This window comes from Neoarius graeffei, chromosome 5 (genome assembly GCF_027579695.1).
Source record: "Neoarius graeffei isolate fNeoGra1 chromosome 5, fNeoGra1.pri, whole genome shotgun sequence".
NCBI classification, from domain to species: Eukaryota; Metazoa; Chordata; class Actinopteri; order Siluriformes; family Ariidae; genus Neoarius; species Neoarius graeffei.
In genome coordinates this window covers 72,333,962-72,356,023 of record NC_083573.1, presented here as the reverse complement: position 1 = coordinate 72,356,023, position 22,062 = coordinate 72,333,962, and the positions used below count along the sequence as shown (strand labels likewise).

At 42.2% G+C, this 22,062-nt stretch overlaps 1 protein-coding gene across 2 annotated transcripts in view; it reads left to right on the top strand.

The window, feature by feature from the left end:
• tsnare1 (T-SNARE Domain Containing 1) overlaps window positions 1-22,062 on the top strand; it is a 437,024-nt gene that overhangs the window by 358,542 nt on the left and 56,420 nt on the right. Inside the window, exon 12 of one of the 2 annotated variants that reach the window (XM_060920698.1) lies at window positions 11,171-11,529. The exons of the other annotated variant lie outside the window; for it this stretch is intronic. The gene's annotated coding sequence lies outside the window, so the exon portion shown is untranslated. Of the gene's footprint in view, window positions 1-11,170; window positions 11,530-22,062 lie in introns of those variants that run through there. 2 annotated transcript variants of the gene reach the window in all.

Here is a 22,062-nt window from a genome sequence, read left to right as displayed (position 1 = left end):
ACGTGTGCTACGTGCATGCCACACATGGGGTAGAAAGTGAGATGTACTTCTGTCTTGCGGGCTGCACAAATAGCAAGTGTGGAATACTTGTGTAGTACTTCTGAGGCACGTCACTCGTACAATGACTGTGTGTCACTCGTGCATCTTACTGTGATTGCAAAAAGCCCCTACTAGCCAAGCTACTAGACAGAGACTTGGTTCAGGCATACAAAAGGAGTACAGATCCCATATGGCGTGTATGCATTCTTGATTTGTTGCAAGATCCGTAGAATTTGCATGTGCAGGACCAAAAGTGTCCATGGCCAGTCTGCGACCTTCTACGGCGCTGAACACACGCAAGTGTTGCACAAGTCTCAAGCACGGTTTTGCCTAATTTTTTTTACCATAGACCGCCCATAGTAGCACATATGGCGGGTTGTGAGTGAGGCTTTAGTAACTGAGTTACTTCCATTCTAAACTCATTAAACTCTGACATGGACCTAATTAAAGCTTTAATCACAAATGATAACCTGAATACCAGGTTATGTTAAGAATAAAGTGATGTATTCAGAGTTGAGTTTTACATACACAGCAAGGAGTACTGAATACCAAAATTGTGCACATTTGGTATTCAAACTTCACTCATCAGACCTCAACTACGGACCTAAGCACTACACAGACGGTTGTATGGGATTTGTGCAAGTTTGCCAAGAACAGAAACATGTCTCAAATATGTCCAGTTCTGACCTTGACCTTATGCCCATTTTACTTGGTGGACTTTTTACTTTTATTTATTTATTTATTTATTTATTTATTTTATTATTTTTTTCTTTCCTTGTCTATAATTGTAAAGCGTCCTTGGTTTTTTTGAAAGGCGCTATATAAATTTAACTTATTATTTTAGCACCACTGTCTGGCAGTTTGCTCAAATGTATGGGTCATATACATTTTATATACATGCATAATTGTTATAAAGATGCTCAAGCTATGGAATGCCATTTGATGCATGATAAAATTATTTTTAATATCATCCATTTAAAGTCCTTTTTTTTTTTTCTGAGGACATCATTAGAGACATTACTTATCTTAAAGTGAGCTATAAGCATGCTTGGTCAGCTTATCCATCATCCTGCATTCATGATTTCTTGACCTCAATTTAGTACTATTTCTTCTTTTGGTAGCTCCAGTTAGGGGTCACCATAGCAGGTCATCCGGATCCGCATATTTGATTTGGCATAAGTTTTTTACACCGGATGCCTTTCCTGATACAACCCTCCCCAAACTATCCAGGCTTGGGACCGGTACAAAGTATGCACTGGCTTGTACAACCCCAGTGGCTGGGTATCTGCATGTCTTTGAACAATGGGAGGAAACGGAGCACCTGGAGAAAACCCATGCAGATGTGTGGAGAACATGCAAACTCCACACAGAAAGGCCCCCATGGGCTGCGAGTTTCAAACCCAGAACCTTCTTGCTGCAAGGAGACAATAATAACCACTGTGACCCCCCCATTTGACCTCAGTTTAATATATTGTAGTTGAATTAAGTGTGCACAATTAATTCATTATGACCACTGGCATGTGAAGTGAATAAAATTTGATTATCTTCTTACAATGGCACCTGTCGGGGGTGGGATATATTAGGCATCAAGCGAACAGTCAGTTCTTGAAATTGATGTGTTGGAAGCAGGAAAAATGGGCAATCATAAGGATCTTGAATGACTTTGGTAAGGGCCAAATTGTGATGGCTAGAAGACTGGGTCTGAGCATCTCCAAAATGACACATCTTGTGGGGTGTTCCCGGTATGGGGTGGTTAGTACCTACCAAAAGTAGTCCAAGGAAGGACAACCAGTGAACCGGCAACAGGGTCATGGGTGTCAAAGGCTAATTGAGTTGCATGGGGCATGAAGGCTAGCCCATGTTTTAATCCCACAGAAGAGCTACTGTAGCACAAGCTGCTGAAAAAGTTAATGCTGGCTAAAACAGAAAGATGTCAGCATTAGCTTTTTCAGCAGGTTATGCTACAGTCACTCTTCTCTGGGATAGGACCATATGGGCTAGCCTTCATGCCCCATGCAAATCAGTGAGCCTTTGACACCTATGACCCTGTCGCTGGTTCATTGGTTGTCCTTCCTTGCACCACTTTTGGTTGGTACTAACCACTTCATACTGGAAACACCACTGTAATGTAATGGAACATTGCCATTGTAATGAGATAATAAATGTTATTCACTTCACCTATCAGTGGTGATAATGTTATGGCTGATTGGGGTATATGTATTTAACAGTTATTCCTCGAAATTGAGATGTACATGAGCTGATAGCCGATGAAGCATGTAGCACCGAGTCAGCTATAAGCCATGTACAATGAGATTGAGTAGAATAACTGTTTTTACTATATCCATGTTCACTGGATTTTGAGAGAGGTTTTTTTTTTTCAAATTTGAGAAATAAAAACTTCATACAAAACATCTGACAAATTAATTACCGCTTAGAATGTCAACAAACTGGTGAAATGACAGTAGCAATTTGTGAAAAATGCGATAATTTAATTCTTGAAAAATTAAATTTAAAATTTAAAAAGAAAAAAAATTATTGAAAAATAAAAAAAGATGCGTTCTTACCATCAAATACTTTTATTCCATATTTTGTTGATTTTTTGTATTTTGGGGGGTTTTGTTTTAAAATAGAGTTTTTATTTCATCCTCAGTTGATTGAGCAACACACTCCATCATTTTGTTTTTCTCTACTCACAATATATGAACTGATAGCCTAGTAGTAAAGTAGCCAATCAGAGTACACGATTGCTCATATACAATGAATGTGTATAGAATAAATAGAGAATATTACATGGTTGCACAAAGATATGAAGTTTATCTTCAAGTGGTGAATATATATATCATGAGTGAGCAAAGTGAACGAGTGATATACAACCCCGATTCCAAAAAAGTTGGGACAAAGTACAAATTGTAAATAAAAACGGAATGCAATAATTTACAAATCTCAAAAACTGATATTGTATTCACAATAGAACATAGACAACATATCACATGTCGAAAGTGAGACATTTTGAAATTTCATGCCAAATATTGGCTCATTTGAAATTTCATGACAGCAACACATCTCAAAAAAGTTGGGACAGGGGCAATAAGAGGCTGGAAAAGTTAAAGGTACAAAAAAGGAACAGCTGGAGGACCAAATTGCAACTCATTAGGTCAATTGGCAATAGGTCATTAACATGACTGGGTATAAAAAGAGCATCTTGGAGTGGCAGTGGCTCTCAGAAGTAAAGATGGGAAGAGGATCACCAATCCCCCTAATTCTGCACCAACAAATAGTGGAGCAATATCAGAAAGGAGTTCGACAGTGTAAAATTGCAAAGAGTTTGAACATATCATCTGCAGTGCATAATATCATCAAAAGATTCAGAGAATCTGGAAGAATCTCTGTGCGTAAGGGTCAAGGCCGGAAAACCATACTGGGTGCCCATGATCTTCGGGCCCTTAGACGGCACTGCATCACATACAGGCATGCTTCTGTATTGGAAATCACAAAATGGGCTCAGGAATATTTCCAGAGAACATTATCTGTGAGCACAATTCACTGTGCCATCCGCTGTTGCCAGCTAAAACTCTATAATTCAAAGAAGAAGCCGTATCTAAACATGATCCAGAAGCGCAGACGTCTTCTCTGGGCCAAGGCTCATTTAAAATGGACTGTGGCAAAGTGGAAAACTGTTCTGTGGTCAGATGAATCAAAATTTGAAGTTCTTTATGGAAATCAGGGACGCTGTGTCATTCGGACTAGAGAGGAGAAGGACGACCCAAGTTGTTATCAGCGCTCAGTTCAGAAGCCTGCATCTCTGATGGTATGGGGTTGCATTAGTGCATGTGGCATGGGCAGCTTACACATCTGGAAAGACACCATCAATGCTGAAAGGTATATCCAGGTTCTAGAGCAACATATGCTCCCATCCAGACAATGTCTCTTTCAGGGAAGACCTTGTATTTTCCAACATGACAATGCCAAACCACATACTACATCAATTACAGCATCATGGCTGCGTAGAAAAAGGGTCCGGGTACTGAACTGGCCAGCCTGCAGTCCAGATCTTTCACCCATAGAAAACATTTGGCGCATCATAAAACAGAAGATACGACGAAAAAGACCTAAGACAGTTGAGCAACTAGAATCCTACATTAGACAAGAATGGGTTAACATTCCTATCCCTAAACTTGAGCAACTTGTCTCCTCAGTCCCCAGATGTTTACAGACTGTTGTAAAGAGAAAAGGGGATGTCTCACAGTGGTAAACATAGCCTTGTCCCAACTTTTTTGAGATGTGGTGTTGTCATCAAATTTAAAATCACCTAATTTTTCTCTTTAAATGATACATTTTCTCAGTTTAAACATTTGATATGTCATCTATGTTCTATTCTGAATAAGATATGGAATTTTGAAACTTCCACATCACTGCATTCCGTTTTTATTTACAATTTGTACTTTGTCCCAACTTTTTTGGAATCGGGGTTGTAATTAAATAATATTGGCTGGCTTTGAGTGGTCTATCAGATATATTCCATTCAGCTAGCATGATACTGAACGAGTCGAAGACAAAAAAAGCCAGTCAATATTATTATTATTATTATTATTATTATACACTCTCCATATCAGCATACTCACCTTCCAGCCGGTGTAATTTTCGGCAGTTGTGTTAGCGAAGGCCAACGCTAGCGCACTCAAGAAAGTGCTATCCAGAGCTAGTTGTACAGGCTAACAATCAAGAAACTAGGATTTCTGTCTCCAGACTCTTCTTCCACGCAAGCTCACCACAGTATTTTTCACTCATATTTAAGTATTCATTTCCCTGTGTAATTTACTGAGTTACTTTTAAAATCAACATCGACAACTACACACAACGGAGTCACCTGGCAGCCAAAATTCTCTCTTCTTCCGCTTTTAATGAAGCAAACTTCACGGCCATGTTTGTTTACAAATTGTCACAGTTGCTCACTAGTGCAGAAGTTTTACATCTCCACTGTGTCTTTTTTACACTTTTTCAATGTCTGTTGGTATGTTTTTCTCTTGTAAATATGCATGAAGAATATATAATGAAGTTTTGCTAGCCTTTCAGGTGTTCAGCGCATCATTAGTTTCAGTTTTCAGTTTGTTTATTTAGTGCTTAATTATAGCATAGCTAATCCTAGAAGTAGTGCTGGATTAGCCTCATCTTCTCTCTTTACTGGTGGACAAGGACATGATTCTGGACATGCACAGCAGAAGAGTTTTTTCATTGGATATTTGCATGAGCTCCAACATGTGACGTTATGTTGTCTTGACAACATGCAATATTGTAAAGATATTACATGAACATTCTCCACTGGGGAGAGTGGCGTAATACATGTTGGATAAGCGATATGATGATATTGCATGCTATCGAACCAAATGAATGAAACCCACGAGAAGGGAATAGAATACATGTTTTTATTCCATGGAAAAAGTGTCTCGTATGTATCATAATTTTCAGTATGAGAAGATATGAAGTTTATCTTTGCACCACCATGTAATGTTCTTTATATTTCTGGACACATCCACAAAAAAATACACAAGTTAATCAAAAGACTTTTAATTGTGAACTGGTTTGCCAGGATGTCAGCGTGCATCCAGTCAGTGTGAAAACATTGGGAGTGATCTCATGAGAGTGAAATATTGGAAAATGTCACTCAGATCCATGATGTATTTCGTATGAAAAATGTGAGTTTTTCAACATGAGAAGATAAACTTCATATCAAGTCAACATGTGATTTTCTTTTTATTATTTGGACACATTCATGAACAAAAAGTACCCAAATTTATCAAAACAATTTCTCAATTTCCTCACAAGTGACACATAGAGAATTATGTCACGGTTTTGGATCTCCATGTCCCGGATGCAGTTCGTATGAAAAATACAAGTGGTGTATTTCCAAGTAAAACACTCAAGTGGGAAAAAATATATATCTACATTCAAAGAAAAGAAAGAAAGAAAGAAAGAAAGAAAGCACAACTTTGTGAAATTAACATCGCACACTTGTGAAATTCCTCTCTGCATTTAACCCATCTGAAGCAGTGAACACACACATGCATGCACACGTGAGCAATGAGCACACACACATACCCAGAGCAGTGGGCAGCTAACAGCGGCCGGGGAGCAGTTGGGAGTTAGGTGCCTCGCTCAAGGGCACCTCAGCCCAAGGCTGTCCCATATTAACCTAACCAGATATTCACTGGATATGAGCAATCGCACACTCTGATTGGCTACTCTACTACTAGGCTATCAGCTCATATACCATGTGTCAGTTCTGCGCATTGTGGTGTGTGCAGTGCCTCATGAGATTAGAGTACCCATGCCTTCAGAGCTCACGGGATTTTCAGGTAATGCTTTGGTTTATTTGAGTCCTTAGAGAAGGACTCCCATAAAAAATTTTGGGAGGGGGCTATCATACCTGAGACCGACACAGCGGCAGTAGAGGAGGCCATTGCTCTAGAGTGCCTTCTAAAGGCCATCAGTCCAGAACCAATCCCACAGCCTGTTCTACAGTCAGCTCCAGAGCCAGCATCTGAACCTGAACCAGTTCCACAGCCTGTATCAGAGCCAGCATCTGAACCCAAGAAAGAACCAGTGTCTATCCTAGTGCCAGAGCCTATGCCAGCATCTGTTCCAGTGCCAGCTCCAGTGCCAGAGTCAGAGTCAGTGCCAGTGTCTGCTCCAGAACCAGCGCCAGAGTCGGAGTCAGCTGCAGTGTCTGATCCAGAACCAGTACCTATGCCAGAGTCATGGCCAGAACCTGAGCCTGTTCCAGAACCTGTCTCAGAGGACAACAGGGTGACCTCTGCTTCAGCTGGATATGAAGGCGTCGTTATTGTCTCACCACCGCCCGGCTATGAAGACGTCGTCATCCTACCGCCACTTGGCTATGCAGATGTCATCCCACTGCCACCCAGCTATGAAGACGTCATTGTTGTCATCCCGCAGCTGCCCAGTTATGCAGACATCGTCCCATCGCCACCTGGCTATGAAGATGTCATCATCGTCCCGCCACCCAGCCAGGACCATAGCAATGTGCTGACTGAGCTCGAGCCCATGCCGGAGTTTAGTTCCGAGTCCAAGTCAAGTCCAGGGTCCAAGTCATCTCCAGAGCTCATTGAAGGAGTGGAGTGAGTGGCCGGAACCACAGCCAGAAGCGCCTGCCATGTTCATCCGAGCGGTTGAAGAGAAGGAAGAGTACAGCGAGCAGTACCTGCCTGGCCGTGAGGAGGGGAGCAAGCTGGACCTTATCCACCTGTCAGAGGACCATCAGCAAGAACTTTGCAGTATCCTGCCAGAGGGACTCTTCGTGGAGAAACCTGGACGGACGGAGCTGGTGGAACACCGGATTCTTCTGAGGGATGAGCAGCCGGTGAGACAGCCATCTTACTGGGTTCCAGAACGTCTGCTCCTGTCCTGAGGGAGGAGTTGGACATGATGTTGCATCTTGGCATGATTGAGCCCTCCTTCAGTGAGTGGAGCAGCCCCATCATCCTCGTGTCCAAGAAGGATGGCGGCCTGCGGTTTTGCCTGGACTTCAGGAAGGTCAATGCCCATGCCAAGTTTGACCCTTACCCCATGCCAAGGGTTGATGACTTGGTTGAGTGCTTGGGCAAGGCCAAATTCCTGACCACTCTTGACCTTTGCAAAGGATACTGGCAAGTGCCTTTAGCGGGGGACTGCAAGGAGCTGACTGCTTTTAGGACCCCCTTTGGACACTTTCAATTCACCGTGCTACCATTTGGGCTCACTGGCCACGTTCCAGAGGCTAACGGAGAGGTTCCTCAGGGGGACTGAGGGCTTTGCTGCCGCCTACTTGGATGATATCATCATCTATAGCTCCAACTGGGCGGAGCATTTGCAACACCTGCAGCATGTCCTCTCCTTGGTAAAGGAGGCGGGCCTGACCATCCATCCAGACAAGTGTGCCTTGGCCAGGGAGGAGACTGTGTTGGGCCAAGGTGTTATCCGGCCCCAGGTGAGGAAGGTGGAGGCCATTATGGCCGCAGAGCGCCCAACTACCAAAAAGCAGGTACGCTCCTTTTTAGGGCTGGTGGGTTGGTACCGGCACTTTATCCCCAATTTCTCAGAAAAAGTGGCTGTGCTGACTGAGCTAACACACAAAGGCCAGCCAAACAGGGTGGAATGGACTGAGGCATGTGAAGCAGCTTTCAAGGACTTGAAGAACTCTTTGTTCCAGGAGCCTGTGCTCCTCAGCCCAGATTTTGACAAACTTTTCACTGTACAAACTGATGCCTCTGAGAGGGGCTTAGGTGCTGCGCTGTTACAAGGGAACCATGGACAGCTCTGACCCGTGGCTTATATAAGCCGCAAGCTTCTGCCAAGGGAGTGCAATTACTCAATCGTGGAGAAGGAATGCCTGGCTATAAAGTGGGCATTGGACTCTTTTAAATACTATTTATTAGGATGCAAATTTGTATTAGAGACTTATCATAGAGCATTGTCTTGGTTGGGCCAAATGAGAGACACTAATGCCAGGATCACTAGGTGTTTTTTGGCAATACAGCCTTTTGAATTTGAGGTGTTATACCGGGCTGGGAAATTGAATTGTACCTCTGACTTCCTGTCTAGGATGCCACTGGGGGCATCTTTATAAGGGGAGGGGGGGAATGTCACGGGCTGAGCCGTGACGCTGATGTAGCACGCAGCGTGCAGGCAGCCATTTGCCAGCATTTTTAAATCACTGCTGTCCTGTTCTGTCGCTTTTCTTATTGCCACTACCGTATGTACTGTTTAAGATCTCTTTCATATTGTCATTAATCACCATTTGCCATAGATTAATTACGCAGGGCCAAACTTAGTTTTTAGAGTGCAGGGAAAGGCCTACCGGCACTTCTGGATGGCTATTGTTTGTGCATCTGACTCATTCAAAATATTCACTTAAAACATATTGTCATTTTCATTCTTCATCTGTATAATCTTTGTCTAGTATTAAAAAGTAAAATCATTCACACTATCTGTTAAAACTTCATTTATTGATTAAAACTTTTGCAATTACAATTCCGTAAGCAATTCACTCACCGGCATTCAAAACGTACTTCCGAGTCTTGTTTGGAGAAACAGATGGACTGTTCCACTGGGGGGGATAGAGGGGTTTCCTGGGTTCTTTGTGGGGCAGCCCATTGTGATGGGGGTGTTTTAAGGGTAATGACTTAAAAGCCATTTTAGGGGTCCAATAAGGTATTTTTGTGCATGTCAGTTATTGTATGTATTTGTGTGTTATGTGTTTTCTTATTTTATTTATTATTTGGTAATAATTATGCTGTTGTTTAGTTAATTGATTATTTTTGACAGTGGGGCTATCCAGTGGGTGGGGCTACAGTTAGTACTGCTTTATATTAGGCCCAAGAGCCTCAGTAGGTGAGTGTTGGTGGTGAAGTGAACGTGTCTTGTTAATTGAAGTTACTCTTGATAGTGGTTCAGGGTCTCAGGACTTAGCCTGGCTATTTATGCTTGTTTATTTTTGTTTTGTACAGTTTTTGTTTTTGTATATTTTTTCATGCACGTTTGTCATTGTAAATATTTGCACATTTTTAAGAAAAAAAACAAAAGAAAAAATAAACGAAGCCTTTTCATTGAAAACTATTTGGTCTCCTCCATCTTCTCCACTGCTGTGGCTATCCTGCCACAGCCTCTTTCACATTGGTTAATGTTCATGAGTCCACCATCAGGAGAACACTGAACAACAATGGTGTGCATGGCAAGGTTGCAAGGAGAAAGCCACTGCTCTCCAAAAAGAACATTGCTGCTCGTCTATAGTGTGCTAAAGATCACGTGGACAAGCCAGAAGACTACTGGAAAAATGTTTTGTGGACAGATGAGACCAAAATAGAACTTTTTGGTTTAAATGAGAAGCACTATGTTTGGAGAAAGGAAAACACTGCATTCCAGCATAAGAACCTTGTCCCTTCTCTGAAACATGGTGGTGGTAGTATCATGGTTTGGGCCAGGATGGCTTGCCTTCATTGATTCATTGCCCAGAGTTGAAGCTGTTCTGTATGGAGGAATGGGCTAAAATTCCTCCAAGCCAGTGTGCAGGACTGATCAATAGTTACCAGAAACGTTTAGTTGCAGTTATTGCTGCACAAGGGGGTCACACCAGATACTGAAAGCAAAGGTTCACATACTTTTGCCACTCACAGATATGTAATATTGGATCATTTCCCTCAATAAATAAATGGCCAAGTAGAATATTTTTGTCTCATTTGTTTAACTGGGTTCTCTTTATCTACTTTAGGACCTTTGTGAAAATCTGATGATGTCTTGGGTCATGTTTATGCAGAAATATAGAAAATTCTAAAGGGTTCACAAACATTCAAGCAACACTGTGTATATATATATATATATATATATATATATATATATATATATATATATATATATATATATATATATATATTTTTTTTTTTTTTCCCCAAGAATCATTATAGCATTTTTTTACAAATTGCTACTGTCATTTCACTGGTTTGTTTACATCCTAAGCAAAAATGACATTTTGTATAAAGTTTTTTGTTTGTTTTAAATCAAATTTGCAAAAAATAAAAATGCTCTGTTTCTGAAAATCCAGTGAATGTGGATATAATTAAAAAAAAAATTCCACTCAATCCTGTCATACATGCCTTATAGCCAAGTCGGTGCTACGTGCCTCATCAGCTATCAGCTCATGTATGACTCGATTTCATGGAAAAACTGTTAAATATATGAGAGAGATATTCAGATATAGATATTTTTCATTTCATTTCAATTTAAATTGTCTGACAATTTGAGGCTTAATGAAAAGGAGGCTTAAAGTGCTTGTGTTTAAAGGCAGTGGTCTAGATGCTATTGAAAAAACCCTGTCTCAAATGCTTCTACTTATGAAAAATCTGAATGATACACCCAATAATTCAACATCTGCATAACCCATTTCTAAACATGCTTATCTTTCCCCACATACATGTTGACATTGCTACTTTTGTCCAAAAGTTAGACTCTGAATACAGCCGACTAAATACTTATTGCCTCATAATAACATGATAAAAAAGAGGTAAAAAGTTTTGGTCTGTAATATAACATTTTCTGGTTCTTTGACCTACGTATTCTCTTTTATGATTCTGTTCAACAGATCCCAGCTGCAGCGCTGCTTTGACCTTTCCTCTGCCTCCCACCAGCCTTTCTGTGTTTCTCTCTCGTCTTTTCTGTGTTCTTGCTCTTTTGTCCCATGTTGTATTTAATCAAACAATCAATCAATCAATTAATTAATTAATGGGGGAAGGGTATCAAGGGTTCTTAATTCCAACAAAGCAGAAATAACACCTGATTCCTCTTGCTTAATCAGTTCATCTTGGTCTTCAAACAACTATCAGGACTGAATCTTGCTTGGGTGTTTGGAATGAAAACCTGCAGCCACACTGGCCCTTTGTGGATTATTAGACACTTGTTTTAAATGATTATTGGTTCTTCAAATTAGCACTCATTTCTTCTTATTGTAAATAATATAAGAACAAGTCTCATATTAATATATCTCATGTTAAATAATGAACCACCAATGCCCTTTCAGTTGATGTTTCATCATTATTTGTGTATTTGTGTTCCCACAGATGTTCTAATGACGTGTGTGTGTGTGTGTGTGTGTGTGTGTGTGTGTGTATATATATATATATATATATATATATATATATATATATATATATATATCCTAGTGCATCTCAAAAAATTAGAATATTGTGAAAAAGTTCAATATTTTCCATCAGTTATTTAAGAAAGTGAAAATGTAATATATTATAGACTCATTACACATAAACTAAAATGTTTCAAGCATTTTTCTATTTTAATTTTAATCAGTATGGCATACAGTACAAAAATATTAAAAAAAACCATCTCAAAATATTAGAATATTTCATTTCGAGTTTGAGTAAAACAGTATGAACACAGTGTATCTCTTGGTCTAGTTCAGTACACACAACCACAATCATGGGGAAGACTGCTGACTTGACTGTTGTCCAGAAGATGATCACTGATGCCCTCCACAAGGAGGGTAAGCCACAAAAGGTCATTGCTGAAAAGGGTGGCTGGAAAAGGTGCACAAACAACAGGGATGGCCGTAGTCTTGAGAGGATTGTCAATAAAAGTTGATTCAAGAACTTGGGAGAGCTTCACAAGGAGTGGACTGAGGCTGGTGTCAGTGTATCTAGACCCATCACGAACAGACATCTTCAAGAAAGGGATACAACTTTCGCATTCCTAATATCAAGCTACTCCTGAGCCAGAGACAATGTCAGAAGTGTCTTATCTGGGCTAAGGAGAGAAATAAATGGACTGTTGCTCAGTGGTCCAAAGTCCTTTTTTCAGGTGAAAGTACATTTTGCATTTAATTTGGAAATCACGGTTCTAGAGTCTGGAGGAAGAGTGGAGAGGCACAGAATCCAAGGTGTTTGAAGCCCAGTGTGAAGTTTCCACAGTCTGTGATGATTTGGGGTGCCATGTCATCTGCTGGTGTTGGTCCACTGTATTTTATCAAGTCCAAAGTCAACACAGCCATCTACCAGGAGATTTTAGAGCACTTCATGCTTCCATCTGCTGACGAGCTTTTTGGAGATGCTGATTTCCTTTGCCAGCAGGACTTAGCACCTACCAACAGTGCCAAAACTACTACCAAATGGTTTGCTGACCATGATATTACTGTGTTTGATTGGCCAGCCAACTTGCCTGACCTGAACCCCATAGAGAATCTATGGGGTATTGTCAAGAGGAAGATGAGAAACACCCAACCCAAAAATACAGATACGCTGAAGGCCACTATCAAAGCAACCTGGGCTTCAATAACACCTCAGCAGTGCCACAGACTGATCACCTCCATGCCACACCGCATTGATACAGTAATTCATGGTAAAGGAGCCCCAACCAAGTATTGAGTGTATAAATGAATATACTTTTCAGAAGTTGGACATGTCTGTATTGTAAATCCTTTTTTTGATTGATCTTAGGGAATATTCTAATAATTTGAGATACTGGATTTCTGATTTTCATGAGCTATAAGCCATAATCATCAAAATTAAAACAAGAAAGGCTTTAAATATTTCACTTTACATGTAATGAATATAGAATATATGAAAGTTTACCTTTTTGAATTAAATTATGAAAAAAAGGAACTTTTTCATGGTATTCTAATTTTTTTGAGATGCACTAGTGTGTGTGTGTGTGTGTGTGTGTACATATATATATATATATATATATATATATATATATATATATATATAAAAACTGTGTTTCTTGGGCACAGTGTAATTTATTTCACTGTGTATTTATGTACTTATTTGGGATATGACAGTCTGTATGTGTTTCTGTATCATATGATTAATTAAATAGGTCACTGAAATGCACAAGCTTTTCTTTAATTATTTTGTTTTGATTTAAAAACAAATCTTCTGGTCATGTTTTATACAAGCCATCAAAATTACCCACTCAATCACGGATGCCCATAAAGACCTCTCAGTAGATATTTCAATGCATTGTCACCCATATCCATTTTCACTGGATGTTTACCAAATGTTCTTAGCATTACAAGTAGTCTTGATTCTTGCTTCTTGTGTTTGAAACTGCTCTAAGGAACCATATCAACTATAGCTTATCAAGGCTATAGGGGCCTTTCACTGATGTCATAGATTTTTTGTTTTTTACACAGCGTCTGCGATATTGCTGGGCAAACAAAGAAACATAACCACAAAATTTAATAATGAGAATCGAGGCCACTGCTGTCAGTGCAATCTTTCTGAAATGAATAAAAATTTATATTATACCAGCAGATCGCGTCCATCCAAAAGCTGAAACATGCAGGCATCACAGATCCATATAATTTAACCACAAATTTATTTATTTATTATTTATTCTGCACACTGCTCTCTTTGTGTGTGTGTGTGTGTGTGTGTGTGTGTGTGTGTGTGTGTGCATGCGCTCACTGCTCACTTGTGTGCATGTGCATGTGTTCACTGCTTCAAATGGATTAAATGCAGAGGAGGAATTTCGCTGTGCTTCAGTGTACATGTAGCAGAAAATAAAGGCAACTTCTTTTTAATTTACCCACAAATATATTTATTCCACTTGAAAAGTGTATGGCAAACCAGCTACTGGATTTGGGATACTATGACGTCCCGAACTATTTAGTATTTGGGACTTCTAAAAACATCGGACAGATGCTTGCGTTCACTTGTGCCTGGTTGTTGTCAAAAACAAAGCTTGCCTGGCAACATGGCAGCATAAACAAATCCACAGTTATGATGACATCATGTAAAAGGCCACATAGTTCAAATTAAATTCCAACAATCAATTGTTTACACAGTATTCTGAAACAAGCAGAAATATGTTGAGAGCTTATTTTCTTATGTTGTCAACTTCTGAATTACAACCTGCATGCCACAACTTTTCTTTTTAAATGATGCCTGACAAATACTGTATGCTTAGTATAAATATGCAGCAACATAGAAATCTGAACTATTTTAAACACCCATTAATCCCTCCCATTTTCCAGAGGCTTTCTGTCACACAAAATGCACACAGTGTCACACAAACTCTCAGCACCTGTCAGAATTCCAACAGAAGAAATCAATTTGGAATCCCAACAGAAGAATTGAATGACTGAGAAGTTACAGGTTTGTGATTGCCTCAACCATTCAGCCCATAGCTAATCAAGATAAGGCAGGCATCTTTCCTCTTTTGTCTGTTTGGTATATTTCGATTGACCCCAAGGTGGCATTCAGAGATAGTAACAGCAATCATTTGATCTCTCTTCAGAATGATTATACTTCTGGTGGATGATCACTGAAGTTTAAAAAAAAAAGCCAAGACACTTAGAGAAGAAATATAGATACAGCCCTTTTCTTGGTTGAATGTCCCATTTAATAAGGTTGAGTGAAGCTTTAAATTAACAGATTTCACTACATTTCCTTGACTGAAGTATGTATATACAATCAGCTGCAACTTTACAGTAGTGCAGTACAGGCATTTAGTAGACACTCTTATCCAGAGTGACATACAATATACTCAGAGCAGCCTGGGGAGTAGGTGTTTTTGCTCAGTAGCACTTCAGCCATTCCTGCTGGCCCAGGGAATCAAGCCAGCAACCTTTTGGTCCCAAAACTGTTTCTCTAATCATTCAGCCATGGCTTCCCCCACTTTAAAGGACATGGGACATGGATTTTTTTCTGGGTATAATTATGTATAAAGGACATAAGAAATGCCATCTAAATCACTGCAGGGCGTCAAAAATGTGAAAATCATCACATTATTTAACTTTTTTATACATCAGCGTAAAACAATGATTCGTTAATTAGCTAGGAGTTCACGTGACCCATGATGTCACAAAAACTTTCCAAGGAGCCAGCGCTTGGGTATCTAATGTAAACAGGTTACTGAAATGGACACCATCGACAGTGACATTCCCGATGTTTCACAGAGATGTGAAGTTAGACCCTATCAATTCGAACCGATAGCTGGAAATTCACATGAACATAGAGCTTGTCTTTACTCTGACGGGTCAGATGATTCTGAGAGTGAGAGTTCATTCAATCCCCATGAAACTGAAAGCGGTCGGCTCGATAACACTTCCTGGTAAGTTAAAAACAATTCTGCTCAAAGGCTAATGATCTGTTGAAAGAAGTATTATTTTTGTATCATACATTGAAAGTTCATCATAGATCTAGCTAAAGTCCGTTGCAAGCTAGTTTTTTTTTGCTGATATTTTTCGAGATTGATTGAGATACAATGCTTCCAGAGTCCGAGATGAAAACATTCAAAATGGCGAAATGAGTCAGAATTATGATAATCAATAATTGATACACCCAAAATTATAATACTAATCCTTACCTCGGCTTTCAGTCGCTTAGCGAATGCACCTCGGCATTTTTCCGCATGAGGCCCATGGTAAAACCACACTTCCAGGAGGGGCTGCCGTCTGCCTCCCAAGCCGGCCGAGAGCGCTTCTCGTCGGGCACGGCCAGGCGGGCGAATGCCCTGGTCCGTCCGCCCTGTCTAAAAAATAATGGTACAACTCCGAGTGAAGGTATCAATGCGCTGTCGAAGCGTGCAGAAGGTGTTAGTACGCCTGTCATTATAGTGCGGACTTTCCATAGCATAGAAAATCACCACGTTTCAATTTGTGTAACTGAACTTTGTTTCATGTCACTGGTCATATAAACCTATGTAAACAGGAAAAATGTGGAAGAGTTTGGTCGCATCTAACTACAGCCCCAAAAAATACCATTGGCCATGCTGAGCCTAGCTACATTGCTAACAGAAGTAACAGCGCGTCTGACTGACTGGGAGGTCGCAATACACCATGATGTTCAATATACGTTAAACACTCTAAAAACGAAACAATTTTCTTGTCATCCAAGACACAAAAACTATTTTGTTGCATTCGTCATCATCACGATTCACACTTCTCCATATTCATCTACCTGCTTGTGCTGTACCCGAAAGTTTTTGTGACATATGATCACGTGACAGCGGCTCTTCCAGTTGTAAAATATGCATATCGGAGCTCGAGCAGAAATGCCATATAATCATCACGAATATAACGATTTTGCTGAATTTAATAGATAATTTTGTATTTGTTGATGCAATTATTTCATATTTTTAATGGAAAGAAACTGATATAGCATGCATTTATGTTTCATGTCCCATGTCCTTTAATGCCTGTACACCTGCCCATTCAATGCAAATATACAACCAGCCAATTAAGAGGTTGCAGTGCAATGCATAAAATCATGCAGATACAGGTCAAAGGTTTCAGTTAATATTCACATCAAACATCAGAATTGGGGGGGGGGGGGGTTGAAAAGGGCATTTTTGTTGGTGCTAGATAGGCTTGTATAGTAAGCCCTGATGTGGGTGGAGTACTGAAGCACAGCAGGCGGGAGATGATGTTCACATACACTTTATTTACAAAATCGTTGCTTTTAAGCTTCATTCATTCACTTGCTCCCTCACTATCTAGACACACATGCACACACATTTGTTCTGGTTGGGAGAGCTTTCTTCTCTTTGCTCTCCCCCTCCTTTTCTACCCTGTGCCATCACTACAAAAATGCACACACACAACATTAATTGACAACAGGTGCATTGACTTTGCCACTCACCTTCCCTGACCTCGCCCTCCATTCACAAACTTGGCCATGCCCCTGCTGCCACATACCCCCACCACCTAACTCAGGCCGGGGATTCGTCCAGCCTGCAGCAGACCCCCCACCTGACAGGACAGGAAGTCCGTCATTACCATCTGTGCCCACCGCCTGTGGACCACCTCAAATTTAAATGGCTGGAGGGCAAAATATCAACAGGTGATTTGCGCATTGGCATCCTTCATGTGGTGGAGCCACTGGAGGGGTGCGTGGTCCAAATAGATGGTGAAAGGGTGCCCCAGCAGGTAGTATCAGAGAGTGAGGACTGCCAACTTGATGGCCAGGCACTCCTTTTCAATGGTGTTGTACTTACTTTCATGCATCGAGCGTTTGCAGCTGAGGTATAGCATGGGACGTTCCTCACCCTCCACATCTTAGGGAAAAAACAGCCCCCAGCCTTCTGTCTGATGCATCCATCTGCAAAATAAAGGGGAGAGAGAAGTCAGGGGAGTGTAAAAGTGCCCCCCCACACACACAGTGCAGCTTTTACCTTGGTGAAAGCCTGTTGGCACTGCTCCGTCCACTGGACCGGATCTGGTGCTCCCTTTTTAGTGAGATCAGTCAGCAGGCTGGTGATGTCCGGAAAATTAGGTATGAACCTATGATAGTAGCCAGCCAGATCCAGGAACTGTCTCATCCCCTTTTTGGTCTTGGGCCTCGGGCAGGCCACAATCACTGCAGTCTTGTCAATTTGGGGACACACCTGCCCATGACCCAAGTGGAAACCTAGATACCGTACTTCCACCCACCCAAATGCACACTTTTTTGGGTTAGCTGTGAGACCCGCACACCTCAGTGACTCTAGGACCAGCCCTAAGGTGTTCAAGGTGCCACAGCCAATCATTGCTATATATGATAATGTCATCAAGGTACACTGCTGCATAGGCGGCATGGGGACAGAAGATCTTGTCCATGAGGCACTGGAACATAGTGGGAGCTCCAAAAACCCAAAAGGGAGTGTGACAAACTGGTGAAATCCAAACAGTGCGGAAAAGGCAGTTTTCTCTCAGGATAGAGCCAAGGGGATCTGCCAATATCCCTTCATTAAGTCCAGTGTCGAATAAATGCAAGCAGCACCTAACCAATCAAACAACTCATCAATGCGAAGCCAGAAAATTACTCTAGCAACTTGGCAACCTCTGTGAGTTGGGCCGGTGAGAGGTGGTCTCCACAAGGGACCAGAGCGATTTGAGTTGCTGCTTTTGTTGTTTTTATCTCCGGCCCTAGCTCCGCCCTCTCTGGAACTACTGACACCAATGCCATAGGGACCCCCTCATTCCAACATTTTAATAGGATGAGGTGGTATATTTGCAGAGCCCTGCCCCTATCCATTCGCCTCACCTCATAGTCGAAGTCCCTAATTCACCATGTGACCTCAAAGGGCCCTTGCCACTTGGTGACTAATTTGGAGCTTGACATGGGCAATAACATGAGTACTTTATCTCCCAGAGTAAACTCCATAAGGTGCATGCCCCTGTCATACAGCCAGGCATGACATTCTTGTGCCTGCTGCAAATTCTCCTGGGTTAAGTGTGTGAGGGTGTGGAGCTTTACAGGCAGGTCGAGAATGTATTGAATTTCGTTCTTACTAGTTGAAGGTCCCTCCTCCCAATTTTCCTGCAGCACGTCTAAAATTAAAATGCTGTGTGGCTTTCGCTCATATAATAATTCAAATGGTGAAAATCCCGTGGAGGCTTGCAGAACCTCTCATACTGCAAATAATAGGGGCTCGAGCCATTTATCCCAATTACATGCATCTTCATTTACAAATTTCCAAATTAAAATTTTCAGTGTCTTTTTAAAGCGCTCTACTAAACCATCTGTTTGTGGGTGATAGATGCTGGTGCGGATAGATTTAATCCCCAACAACTCATACGGTTCGTGCAGAGTGTATGACATAAATGAAGTGCCTTGGTCCATCAGGATTTCTTTCAGAATCCCAACCCAGAAGATAACATGGAAGAATGCTTCCACAATACTGTGTGTGGAGATATTATGGAGAGGCACTGCTTCAGGATATCACATTGCATAGTCCACCAGAACTAAAATAAAGCGATATCCTTGTGCTGACCAATCTAATGGACCAACAAGATCCATACCAATGCTCTTGAAGGGGGTCTCGATTAGGGGGGAGCAGGTGCAAAGGCGCTTTTGGAGTGGCCATGGGATTTACTAAATGGCACTCATGAAATGCGGCACACCACCGATGAATGTCCCCATGAATCCCTGGCCAATAGAACCGGGCCATTATTCAGGCTAGTGCTTTATCCTGCCCTTAGTGTCCAGCCATGGGATTAAAGTGAACCGCATGGAACTTGAGTTTCCTATGGCTCTTAGTGATTAACAATTGTGTTAACTGTTCACCGGTTTGAGTGTCCTGGGTCACCCGATACAACCTATCCTTAATAATAGCGAAATACGGGAAGGCGGGTGCCACATTTGGCTGGAGAGTTTGACCACTGATTACTCTCACTTGGTCAAATGCATGATGCAGGGTCTCGCCTCGCGACTGCTCTCATGGGAAATCCATGAGCTGCTCCTCACTCCTTGCATCACCCTGACATGGTGCTGATGTAGATGGCTCTGTGACAGCTTCCCCAGTCAATGCCACACCATGATCTCCCTGTGACACATTATCGCAGGACCCACCCCCTACTATATGCTCCATTAATCCTCTGAACCCTGGCCAATCAGTCCCCAAAATCAGCGGGTGGGTAAGACACGGATTAACCACTGCCTTTAAACTATGTTTTTATCCCCAAAATTGAATGTGAACAGACACTAATAGATAATTGTGAACATCCCTGTGCACACACAAAACCTTCACTGCTTGTGCTCTCCCCAGTGCCTCGCCTTGCACCAGGTTTTGGTGGATTGAGGTCTGATTATAGACAGAATCCACCAATATGTGATACATATCCACTTGGACACTCTCCAGTATATGATGCACTCCGGCCCAATCAGTGGCAGTCTCTGGTACGTTGGGGATCCAGGCCACAGCTCCCACCTCCATTGTAGGACACTGACCCTGGAGATGCCCAGGTTCCCTGCAGCACCAGCATACCAGCCCAGACTTCACCTCTGCACTGGTGTTATGGGCGTCACTCACCTGGGGGGCGGAGAAGACACAGACACGGAAGGGGAAGACTGGAAGACACCGGGGGTATTGTGGGCTGGCTGGGGGGAGCCAGCCCCCATCTCTGCAGTGTGGAAACGGGTCAGGGAAGGGAGGAGGAGAAGGAGAGAGAAAAAGAGAAGAGGCGACATGTCTGCCTGCCACTGGAGCCACCACCAGATGGTCCTCTGCCAACTCGATGGCTTGATCCAGCAACCCTGGGCAATGACCCTGGACCCACTCCACCATTCCTTCTGGAAGATGTGCAATGAACTGCTCCAGTGTCACCAGATCGATGATCCCCTCGGTGTGGCGGTAGTCCACCCTCAGCCACCACCGGTAGGCATCCTGGAGCTGTTGGCCGAATGCAAATGGCTGGCCAACCTCCTCCAATGTCAGTATATGGGAGCACTGATGATGTTGTTCCAGGGAGTGGCCAACACACTACAGGATGGCTCACTTCAGGTCCACGTATACAAGCCAGCTGTTGGTGGGGAGCTGCTGTGCGGCAAATTGCGCCTCACCAGTCAGTAATGGAAGTAGGTGCACCATGCGCTACTCGACCAGCCACCCCCACACTTTTGGCCACTTGCTCGAAGAGAGCAACAAAGGCTTCTGGATCATTGTGCAGCTCCATCTTCATGAGGGCCACATGGGGAGGGTCTGCTGCTGTGGCGGTCAAGGTCCCCCACCGACATGAGCAAATGCCAGAATGCCTGGCAATCTTCCTGCTGGGCCAGCATCAAGGCTTCAAAGCATTGCTCCTGCTCCTTTCAGAGGGCAATCAGCACTTGATGCTGGTTTTGTTGGGCAGTGGCGAGGGCATGGATGAGGTCTTTGAATGGGGAGGACTCCATGGGTGGTTCACATCAGTATCTCAGGTTTCGGCACCACTGTAGTAAGCCCTGATGTGGGTGGAGTACTGAAGCACGGCAGGCGGGAGATGATGTTCTCACACACTTTATTTTCAAGATGGTCGCTTTTCAGCTTCATTCATTCACTCGCTCCCTCACTATTCAGACACACATGCACACACATTTGTTCTGGTCAGGAGAGCTCCCTTCCCTTCACTCTCTCCCTAATTTTCTACCCTCTGCCATCACTGCAAAAACAAACACACATACCATTAATTGACAACAGGTGCATTGACTTTGCCACTCACCTTCCCTAACCCTGCCCTCCATTCACAAATCAACACTTGGCCAAGCCCCCGCTGCCACAGCTTGTTTGAGGATTTCAGAAAGTACTACTGCTGATCTCCTTTGATCTTAATGCACGACAGTCTCTAGAGTTTACACACAATTGTGCAATACTCATCCAGTGAGCAACAGTTCAATAGGAAGAAACACCTTGTTTAGAGAGATCAGAGGAGAATTGCCATAGTATAGCCCAGTTCCAGCTGACAGGAAGGCTATGGTAACTTAAATAACTGCTCTTTACACCTGTGATGAGCAGAAAAGTATCTTAGACTGTGCAACACATCAAACCTTGAGAGGGATGGGCTACAACAGAAGATCACATGGGGTTCCACTCCTGTCAGCCAAGAACAAGAGTCTGAGCTGACAGTGGTCACAGGCTCACTGAAATTTGAAAGCTGAAGATATGGGGGAAAAGAAAGACCAGGTGATATTTTCTGAATCTGTGACTGTCCAGTTGTGGGTTCCTATGCCCTCTGTAATGTGGGTGCAATAGGCTTATCAAATCAGTCTTATGTAAAAAGGAATC